The sequence below is a fragment of the Dermochelys coriacea genome, chromosome 3, assembly GCF_009764565.3.
Source record: "Dermochelys coriacea isolate rDerCor1 chromosome 3, rDerCor1.pri.v4, whole genome shotgun sequence".
Lineage (NCBI taxonomy): Eukaryota > Metazoa > Chordata > Testudines > Dermochelyidae > Dermochelys > Dermochelys coriacea.
Genome location: NC_050070.1, coordinates 210,973,140 through 210,983,916, shown reverse-complemented (window position 1 = coordinate 210,983,916; position 10,777 = coordinate 210,973,140). Strand labels below are relative to the sequence as shown.

The 10,777-nt window shown below is 45.4% G+C and overlaps 1 long non-coding RNA gene across 1 annotated transcript; it reads left to right on the top strand.

Annotated features, from left to right (window-relative positions):
* Positions 1–3,938: 3,938 nt before the first annotated feature.
* Positions 3,939–9,890, top strand: LOC119853736. Its single transcript, XR_005292196.2, has 3 exons — positions 3,939–4,028; positions 4,166–4,276; positions 8,466–9,890. It is a non-coding gene; the product is annotated as an uncharacterized LOC119853736 (long non-coding RNA).
* Positions 9,891–10,777: the final 887 nt, after the last annotated feature.

Genomic DNA, 10,777 nt, shown 5'->3' with positions numbered 1-10,777 from the left:
GGAATCTGGAAGGAGCCAGGCTGTGGAAAGCAGAGAGGAGGACCACAGGAGCCATGAAAATACTCTCTTCTGATTGATCATGATTATTCTATCTGTTTGAATCAGTGGAAACCCATGGCTTGGGCTGCACTGACCAACCTGCAGAGAAACAAGTGAGAATTATATTTCACTCCCTCTTCCACCCTATTAATGAAGTGATTGAATAAGACCAAAGCCCGCACAGATCCCTGGGTTGCACCCCATAGCCCTGCCCTAAACTCAGTTATAGTACCCTGGTCTCATTACCCTTCATTTGGCCTCTCTTAGCCGGTTTCCAGGCCACATAGCACCTTCACATAGTCAATATGAATTAATTTTTCAGCTCAGGCTCTGAGAAATGCTGACTGAAATCCAGGTGTATTACATCTGGCCCGTTTCCCTGGGCCAGATCCTCAAAGGTAGGCTCCTATTAAAATCAAGGGGAGTTAGGCACCTAATACCTTTGAGGGTCTGGGCTTTGTAATCCTATCAGAAAAAAAGGAAGCAAAGTTTGCCTGGCAAACTGTGATCTAATAATCCCTGCTGGCCTTGAAATCTACGACGACAACACATCCCCTAGTGTTTTTTGCCCAGAACTCCCTCGCCCTCTGTGCTCGCTCGTTCCATTGTTGCATGAGGGATAGACATTACCCTTCAGCAAGGGGCAATTGCCAGGGTCACTTTGTTTCTTGGTAGATCCAGCAGGAAAAGAGAAGCCAGTTCCAGTGTCTCCCGTCTCCATGCTTACCAGGGATCCACACCTGGGAAGACTTGGCATAATTAGCATGAGCCCCACTCACTCGCCTCCTAGAGCCTTGCTGGAATAAATGTCCAACCTGAATGGGGAGCTTGGGTTTCTTTGGTAGGAGACATAGGGTCTGATACTCCATGGCCCTGGCCCCTGTGTAATTATTTATAGCAGTGCAAACTAGGGGTAAAATGCTAGCAGATGAGAGTGTAAATGACTGTCTGGGGGTGGGACATTGGAGAATGGATTGGGCCCACATACAATAGAAACTAGGAGTTACGAACACCATAGTTATCAACTAATAGGCAGCACACACCTCAGTTGGAATGGGAGTACGCAATCAGGCAGCAACAGAGACCAAAGAAAAAGAAGCCAATAAGAACTGCCAGACTGAGTCAGACCAAAGGTCCATCTAGCCCAGGATCCTGTCTTCTGACAGTGGCCGATGCCAGGTGCCACAGAGGGAGTGAACAGAATAGGGCAGTTATTGAGTGATCCATCCCCTGTCACCTGTTCCCAGCTTCTGGCAAACAGAGGCTAGGGACACCATCCCTGTCCATGTTGGCTGATAGCCATTGATGGACTTATCCTCCATTAATTATCTAGTTCTTTTTGAAACCAAGTTATAGTGTTGGCCTTCACAACATCCACTGGCAAGGAGTTCCACAAGTTGACTGTGCGTAGTGTGAAGAAATGCTTCCTTTTGTTTGTTTTAAATCTGCTGCCTATTAATTTCATTTGGTGACCCCTAGTTCTTGTGTTTTGAGGAGTAAATAACACTTCCTTATTTGTTTTCTCCACACCCGTCATGATTTATAGACCTCTATTTTATTCCCCTTAGTCATCTCTTTTCCAAGCTGAAAAGTCCCCATTTTATTAACCTCTCCTCATACGGAAGCTGCTCCATACCCCTAATCATTTTGTTGCCCTTTCTGAACCTTTTCCAATTCCAATATATCTTTTTTGAGATGGGGCAACCACATCTGCACGCAGTATTCAACATGTGCGTGTACCATGGATTTATATAGAAGCAATATAATGTTTTCTGTCTTATCTATCCCTTTCCTAATGATTCCCAACACTCTGTTCGCATTTTGACTGCCGCTGCCCATTGAGTGGATATTTTCAGAGAACTATTCACAATGACTCCAAGATCTCTTGAGTGGGAACAACTAATTTAGACCCATCATTTTATACAGTACAGTACAGTATTAAATGTAAACTGCTCAAACAAAAAAGAAAAAGCATCATTTTCTTCTGCATAGTAAAGTTTCAAAGTTTTGTTAAGTCAATGTTTAGTTATAAACTTTTGAAAGAACAACCGTAACATTTTTTCAGAGTTACAAACATTTCAGAGTTACGAACAACCTCCATTCCCAAGGTATTTGTAACTCTGAGGTTCTGCTGTACTTCAAAGCACTGCCCTTTGGACCCCTCCAGCTCACAGGTGAAAAGAGAAATTGCATAAATTAACCCTTAGACTGATATGGGCAATTGCTGGAATATCTGATAAGTAACTCTTAAGTCTGAAAATATGACTTGGGTAATACAACCCCTTTGCCTGTGATGTCTGATGAGCATTAGTCCAACCTGAATTTAGCTTGCTGCATGGATGATAGGGTCCAGAGTTCTCTTTTTTGGATCATGGTATGGAGGACATTGAATCAATTTGGGCTCAGCTGTGGAAAAGTCAGACTATATAAAACTTCATGAAGGCTTATAGAGACTTTGCCTATCTTGGTTTCCAAGTAACCTTTAGCTCCTGCAGGATGCCCCAAGGAGCTACAAATTCAGCATTTATGGAGGAATCCACATGTATGGTCATCTGCTTTCAGAAATGTATATAGTGATTTCTGCATTTGCACAGGGGGACTACCAACGACATGGTGAGTCAAGACAGTGTTGCCAATTCCCATGATTTTATTGTCTCTCTCAATATTTAGTGTTTTTTGTAAAATTCCAGCTCCAGGAGGCATGTGATTGCTTGAGAATCTCTGCTTTTCTTTCAAAGCAGTAAGCTTCTAGGCCAGGGGTGGGCAAACTACTGCCCAGGGGACGCATCTGGCCCATCAGATGTTTTAATCTGGCCCTCGAGCTCCTGCCAGGGAAAAAGGTCCAGGTCTTGCCCCGCTCCATGTGTGTGTGGCTCTGCACAGGTCCCAGAAGCAGCAGCATGTCCCCCCTCCAGCTCCTATGCATAGGGGCGGCCATGGGGATCCACACACTACCCCTGCTCCACGCGCCACCCCCACAGCTCTGATTGGCCACCCTCTAAATCTCTCCCGCCCTCTGAACCCCTCGGTTTCACCCTCCTGCACCCCAGAGCCCACCTCCCCACCCACATCTCAACCCTCTGCCCCCTCCCGCACTCTGAACTCCTCATTTCTTCCCCCCCTGCCCCTCCCCATCCGGAGCCCTCACCCCCTCCAGCACCCCAAACCCCAATTTCATGAGCTTTCATGGCCTACTATACAATTTCCATAGCCAGATGTGGCCCTTGGGCCAAAAAGTTTGCCCACCCCTGTTCTAGGCCACCTGACTGTGGAGTAAAAAGCTTGGAAATGTGACCCGGAAAGGTTAAAAATACAAAGAAAATTTAAAATATTTTTAAGTATCCCATGAGTTTTATGCCAAATCTCAAGATTTTGGGAGCCTGACACATTTTGAACCGTTGGCATGAGCAATATTGTAAGTATTTTCATTCAAAATTCACTGGTGTTTTGCGGGAGCCTGGCTTCAATTTCACTCACTCTCCTACTGTAACAGGGGATCATGAGAAGGGGGTGACCAGCATCCATATACACAGACTCCCAGGTCAGAAAGGACCACTGTGATCATCTGCTTTGCCCTCCCGTACAGCACTGGCCAGAGACCTGCCCCCAAATAATTCCCACTGCAGGCCTTTTAGAAAGACATCAGTCTTGATTTTTAAAATCTTTTTTAAACTATTTAGGAAGTTTTAACAAGTTTACAAATCCTTGCCATGTAACTATCAGAAACAAAACCACCCTTACAACAGGGAGCTTTGTTTAAAGAGACATTCTACAGCCACAGAATCAGCAGATCTTTCTGCTGAACAGGGTGTTCCCATAGTAGAGTGAGCGTCATTATGTCATCTATGTTGTTTCTTGTGATTTTGTTAAATTCAGTGAAATCTCTCTATACACATGTAACAGACCAGGCGTGTCTATCCAATGTTAATGCTCAAAAAAACTGGACAAGTGTGCTGGTGAATGTACTTTAGCTGAGTGGTGAATCAAAGGTAAATATTTAAGACTCTCTCTGTCCTCTGCCTACTTTGTAGCATATGGAGTTGGTGTGTTAATTTTTCCATAGCCACAATCTCCATATTTTTGTGAACTCTTCTGCAAGGGTTGGGCTGTTTTTTCTTTTTCCAAGGAGGGGCCATCCATAGCCAAGTAGCTACTAGCAGAGGAGAGATTGATTCTTCATTTCCTCTTGTGTGACCATTTCTGCGAGGAAGCCCCAGGAGCTCAACAACAGATTGAGGTAACAGATACCCAACAATTTGTGATATTTGGTTATGGATTTTGCATCCCAGTGTTCCAGGGCTTGGATGTGTCCACCACATAAGCCTAAAGTCGCCTTTGACCACTATTTTGCCAACATGTAGCCCCTACTCAATCTATATATTTAGTTTAACCTGACTGGTGTGAGGTACTGTGGATACAGTATCTTAAATACATTTTCTTTTATTATGCTACAGATTGTAGTTCAGGGGTTCTCAAACTGGGGGTCGGGACCCCTCTGGGGGTCGTGAGGTTACTACTTAGGGGGTCATGAGCTGTCAGCCTCCACCCCAAATCCCGCTTTACCTCCAGCATTTATAATGGCGTTAAATATGTAAAAAAAGTGTTTTTATTTTATAAGGGCGGGTCACACTCAGCGGCTTGCTATGTGAAAGGGGTCATCAGTACCTGGGATTACCAGTCACGTGGGGATTACAGTGGATGAGATGCTGGATATGAGTCAGCAGTGTGCCCCTGTTGCCAAGAAGGCTAACGGCATTTTGGGCTGCATTAGTAGGAGCATTGCCAGCAGATCAAGGGACATGATTATTCCCCTCTATTCGGCACTGGTGAGGCCACATCTGGAGTATTGCGTCCAATTTTGGGGGGCCCCCTCCCACTACAGAAAGGATGTGGACAAATAGGAGAGAGTCCAGCAGAGGGCAACTAAAATGATCAGGGGGCTGGGGCACACAATTTACAAGGGCAGGCTGAGGGAACTGAGCTTATTTAGTCTGCAGAAGAGAAGAGTGAGGGGATTTGATAGCAGCCTTCAACGACCTGAAGGGGGGTTCCAAAGAGGATGGAGCTCGGCTGTTCTCAGTGGTGGCAGATGACAGAACAAGGAGTAATGGTCTCAGGTTGCAGTGGGGGAGGTTTAGGTTGGATATTAGGAGAAAAATTTTCACTAGGAGGGTGGTGAAACACTGGAATGGGTTACCTAGGGAGGTGGTGGAATCTCCATCCTTAAAGGTTTTTAAGGTCAGGCTTGACAAAGTCCTGGCCGGGATGATTTAATGGGTATTGGTCCTGCTTTGAGCAGGGGGTTGGACTAGATGAACCTCCTGATGTCTCTTCCAATCCTAATCTTCTATGATTCTTTGAGTACAAAAATTTGAGAACCACTGTTGTAGTTGCATCTCCTCTTTTCCAGATCAAACACCCTTCCTCTGGGGTGAATTGTCTGTCCAGGTCCTTTCCCCAGCATGTCATATGTGGACACTTTTTTTTATTAGGAAAGCTGTCTGCAAAGATTGATATAAATTCTTAAAAATGTTTTTGTTTCCTTATTGCCCAGATGCCATCACCTCTGTTAAAGTGAGCTTTCGTATAAAACAGGTTTTCTAGAAAGTGAAGAAACATAGTGCCTGACTTGAAAGTAGTGGTACAGGGGAGAGTGGGCCAGCTAAAGTTAGTTTTGACCAGTAAATGAGTTGAGTTTTTTTTACTGAATAGCTGGCCAACTGTGTGCATTCCATGGCTCTCTCATCTTTGAAATACTCTGATTCGCGATTTGGGTTAAGATCTGGATTATTTACAATGGGTCACTGAGGGAAAATAACTGATTTTACCTCTAGTTCTAGCCCAAACCCATAGACTAGCCTTTGCTAAAGGATGTTTGTCAGTTTCTGGAGGGTCTGATTTTATTATTATTATTTATTAATTGTGGCAGCCTCGTGACATTTACTCTGCTGTGATTTTCTTGTCCAATAAAGACTCGTTGTTGGGCTGGGTTAGAGCAATCAGGCTCTTCTCTGAAACCTCTCTGATTCATCAACATCCTTCTTGGATTGTGGGCACCAGAACTGGACTCTGTATTCCAGCAGCAGCCACACCAATGCCAAATAAAGAACTAAAATACCTTGTCTACTCCTGTTCGAGATTTCCCTGTCTGTGCATCCCAGGATCGCATTAGTCCTTTCGGCCACAGTGCTGCAGCAGAACCAATATATAAAGTGCTGTCATGCAGCAAGGATGGATCCTATTGGGTCTGAGACCCTTCTGTGGAACATAGCTTTTCAAAAGCTAAATTCACCAAGAGACATTGGCCCCAATTCAGCAAGCACTTAAATACATGCTTAACTTTAAGCACACACTTAAGTTCCAATCGGCTAAACCCAAATTACGGGGCAAAGAATCTCCCACTCTGAGACACATCAGTGTCTGAGTCAGAAGGTGTCAGTAGCAATAGCAGTGCACATGTGAACAGAGGGCACGTTTGCCTAGTATATGAATATTTTTTGACTCTTAAAACCTCGCCAAAGCCACATGTAAAAGCTGAGCTCAGCAAATGCCCTGAGGGACTGGGCCAGTGAGCTCCATCCCCCAGCTTCAAGGAAAAGCATCCTCTGAGACCAAACCTCTGAGAAGTCGAGGGAAATCCCCGCCAGAGGCCACGCGTCCCTCCTCTGCTTCCACCACAGGAAATGGGCCAATGAGATCCCTCCTGCAGCAGACACAGCTGCTCTCACCCTTGTACCCAAGCAGAGGTTTTGCCCAGACAGAAGGAAGAGCCAATGACTCCATGAAATCTATTGGTCCATTGCAATCGATTTTATGTGGACAGTGCCCAGATACTACACCCACGGGGAGCAGCGTGAGACCCTAATATAGACAGTTATCATCCGTGGGCTTGGACGCCATCTATCATGTGAAAAGAAAAGGAGTACTTGTGGCACCTTAGAGACTAACAAATTTATTTGAGCATCAAGTACTCCTTTTCTTTTTGCGAATACAGACTAACACGGCTGCTACTCTGAAACCTGTCATCTATCATGTGTGGATGCCATTAATGTGACATTTTCTCTCTTCTAGACCATTCGTGAAGAGATTAGATTATGTCCAGAGCTGATAAAGATCCCAACTGGGGCCCATTCACCAACTTGATCCTTTGTTGTTTATTAATTATTAATAGTAAATACTATTGCTGTATTTATAATATTAATTATAAATGGAGCTGGTCAGAAAACTTCCCAGTGGAACATTTTTCCATCAGAAAAGGCTGATTTATCAGGAGCCAGACATTTTGTGGAAATGTGGATTTAAAAGATTTAGAACAGGAACTGAGCATTCCAATCAGGTTGTAACTGTTTCAGTCTTTTCAGAACAGTACATTTTTTATTTTTCCATTTTGGAATGACTTCTCCTTTCAATGTTTTAAATTGTATAGTATATAATCGATAATACATCTGTATTATATAACTCTGCTATTCAGCATTTTCATTAATGGCTTGGATAACTGAGCAAAGAGTATGCTTTTAAAATGTGCAGATGACACCAAGCTGGGAGGGGTTGCAAGCACTTTGCAGGACAGGATTAGAATTCAAAATGACCTTGGTAAATTGGAGGATTGGTCTGAAATGAACAAGATGAAATTCAGTAAAGGCAAGTGCAAAGTATTACAAGTAGAAAGCAAAAATCAACTACAATATGGCGACTAGTTGGCTAGGTGATAGTATGGTTGTAAAGGATCTGGGGGTTATAGTGGATCACAAATTTAATGTCAATAATGTGATGCAATTGTAAAATGATGCTAATATCATTCTGGGGCATATTAACAGGAGATCATTGTCCTGCTCTACTCAGCATTGGTAAGGCCTCAGCTGGAGCCCTGTGTCCAGTGCTGGGCACCACACTCTAGGAAAGACGTGGACAAACTGGAGAGAGTCCAGCGGAGAGAAACAAAAATGATCAAAGGTTTAGAAAACTTGAGCTATGAGGAAAGGTTAAAAAACTGGGTGTGTTTAGTCTTGAGAAAGGAAGACTGAGGGGGGGACCTGACAACAGTCTGCAAATATGTGAAGGGCTGTTATAAAGAGGACAATGATCAATTGTTCTCTGTGTCCACTGAAGGTAGGACAAGAAGTAATGGGCTTAAACGGCAGTGAGGGAGGTTTAGGTTGGATATTAGAAAGATTTTCCTAATTCTAAGGGCAGCTGCACTTTGGAACAGGTTACCTAAGGAGGCTGGGGAATCCCCATCACTGCAGGTGTTTAAGAACCGGTGGGACAAACCCCTGTCTGGAGTGATCAGGGTTTACTTGGTCCTGCCTCAGAATGAAACGTTTTTGATTTTATCAAAACATTTAAATCAACGCCAAACGTTTTTCATAATGCTGTTTTGCAGGAATTTTTAACTTTTTCTTTTTTGTGTGTGTCTCTCATTTCAGAAAAACTTTAGAACATCATAGAATTTTCCTGTGAAACAGAAAAATCCAGGGTCCGCCCAGCTTTGAGGATTGATTTGGATTGCAGTAGCACCCAGAAGCTCGACCCAAGATCAGGGCCCTGTTGTAGTAGGGTCTGTCTGTATTCATAGTAAGACAGACCCTGCCTCAAAGGGCTCACTGTCAAAACAGACAAGACAGGCCAAGGGTGGCGAAGAGGAAGGGTCCCTCTGCTCATTTTCAATGCTGCAGTTTCTGTATTAGTATGAATTAGCTTCATGTGGTAAGGGTGGGCAGCTGGTGTGAGCAAAGGGGCAGGCTGCATTACTGGAAGAGGGTGAGGGGCAGCTGGCAGTTATATGTATAGGGCACCTTTTAAAAAAAGTTTACACATTTTAAAAAAAAAAAAGGATTACTCCTCAATTACAGCATGACATGCAACAAAACCCAGGTGTTCCATCTTCCGCTGATTAGTCACACATTTTCACAGCTGTGTCACGTACTGGCAGGTGTGAAAACCCACTAGGCAGATTTGGAAACATCCGCCTGACTTGCTTGTGTAACAGATTTGCATATTAAAAATGTTACTTCACCCTCTGTGTTGTACGATTCTCAGCCGTACGCTGTGACATCTAAAGGCAATAGTTTCAGACCAGAGCATGGAACTAGCTGCTCTTTGCTGCCACTGAAAAGTACAAAGGAACAGATGCTGCAGAAGCTAATGGACTGAAACTCTAGTCAAATAAATTCCGCTGAGCTGTTCGCTCAGTGTTCCATAGCTAGCAGACTTCAATGAGCCCTTCTGCTGTGTCATCTCACAGTGCTGGTGCACAGAAGTGGTGGCGTCAGTAAGAGTGAATTCAGTGACAGAGCTCCCTGCTCCTTAGAGATAAGGGTTCCCTGCCTGCCCACGTTTAATATTTAAACTGAATTGAATTTCAGCTGATAGCGCTCTAGCCCATGTGTAGACGGATCCATGGATTTAATGTACTGGGGTTTCCACATCTTGATCTTGTCCCTATCTATCACCTGTTGGCTCGTTAGCTCAAGTTGTAGCCACTCCTGCTGCTGGGACTGGAGGGCTTTGGTTCAGTCCCTGGTGTATCGGCCAAGGGGGTGGCTCTCACGTATGCAACACGCTGATCTTTCCACGCGAATTGTCCGGGTATAGTCAACAAACCTTGACTATATGCAGGTCCTGGCATGCAGGAATAGTAGGAAATGCAGGTCCTGGCCACACAGAGTCCTCCAAGGAAATCCCTTTACATCAGGCAGGAGCAAAGCCCTGCCATGTGGGGGGATGGAGGTTGTACTTCCAGCTCCCCTTTTTGAAATTGTGCCAGGAAAAGCCACTGTTCTTGGTGAATGAAAAGGAAATAAACCAAAAAAACCCACTAAAAGAGAGAGGCACGTTCACCAATTTCTCCCCACCCCAGGCCCCAAGGCACACCTATGGAGCTGGCCCACTGAACAACAGCCAGTGTGGCTCCTCTGTCGTGGCATTATTGCCACCAGAACTGCAAATCCACCCCAAGCCTCTGCACGCATGCCCCGGATTGGCTGGAGCACCGATGCTGGTGTAGCGGGGGGGGGGGGGGGGGGCTGGGTGACCTAACGTGCCTTACACTTTGTGAGCAGGTCCTAATGAGAGATGCTAAAGGTTGTGATCCTTTGGGCAGGTTGAAATAACTGACCTGCTGCCCCATACGTTCTGGCTGTTCTCCAGCAGGAGGCTCATGCCTGCTTTGGCTCATTAATATCCGAACCACAGGTTTCTGACATAGAGGTTGCAGCCAACAGACCCTGCTCTCTCAGAGGGCCTAAACCCTGGCAGAAGTCCCTGGCGGAGGAACCTTAGCAGGGGGTCAGGTTGCAACAGCACAAAACCCCCAGGATGGGAGAGGCCAGAGCAAAACTGGGTGCTGCTAACTGGAATGGGTCAGAGTCCTCTGACTGGGGGATTCCCTGGGGAATCTCCCCTTGGCCAGCTCCTGTGGAGCCGCAGGGGGAATTACGGGCATCGCCCGTCTCCCAGCACATTATGCACACCCAGCCCTCTGCAGGGCGGGTCTCCTCAGGGGCCAGGTAGGCAGAGCCCTGCAAATCCATGGGTCTCTGGTTTATATCCGCGGAGCGGAGCGTTTTTGCAGACCAAGTGTTGGATGCGGATACCAATGATATGTCCACACAAGGCTCTACAGGCAGGGGCAGATTTCCCTGAGAGCTCAGCACCTAAAAGCTCCCACTCATGCAGCCAGATTTTCAAAAGTGTGAGCGTAACCCACCCGTCGGTGTGTGTATCTGACCAGCTCCGC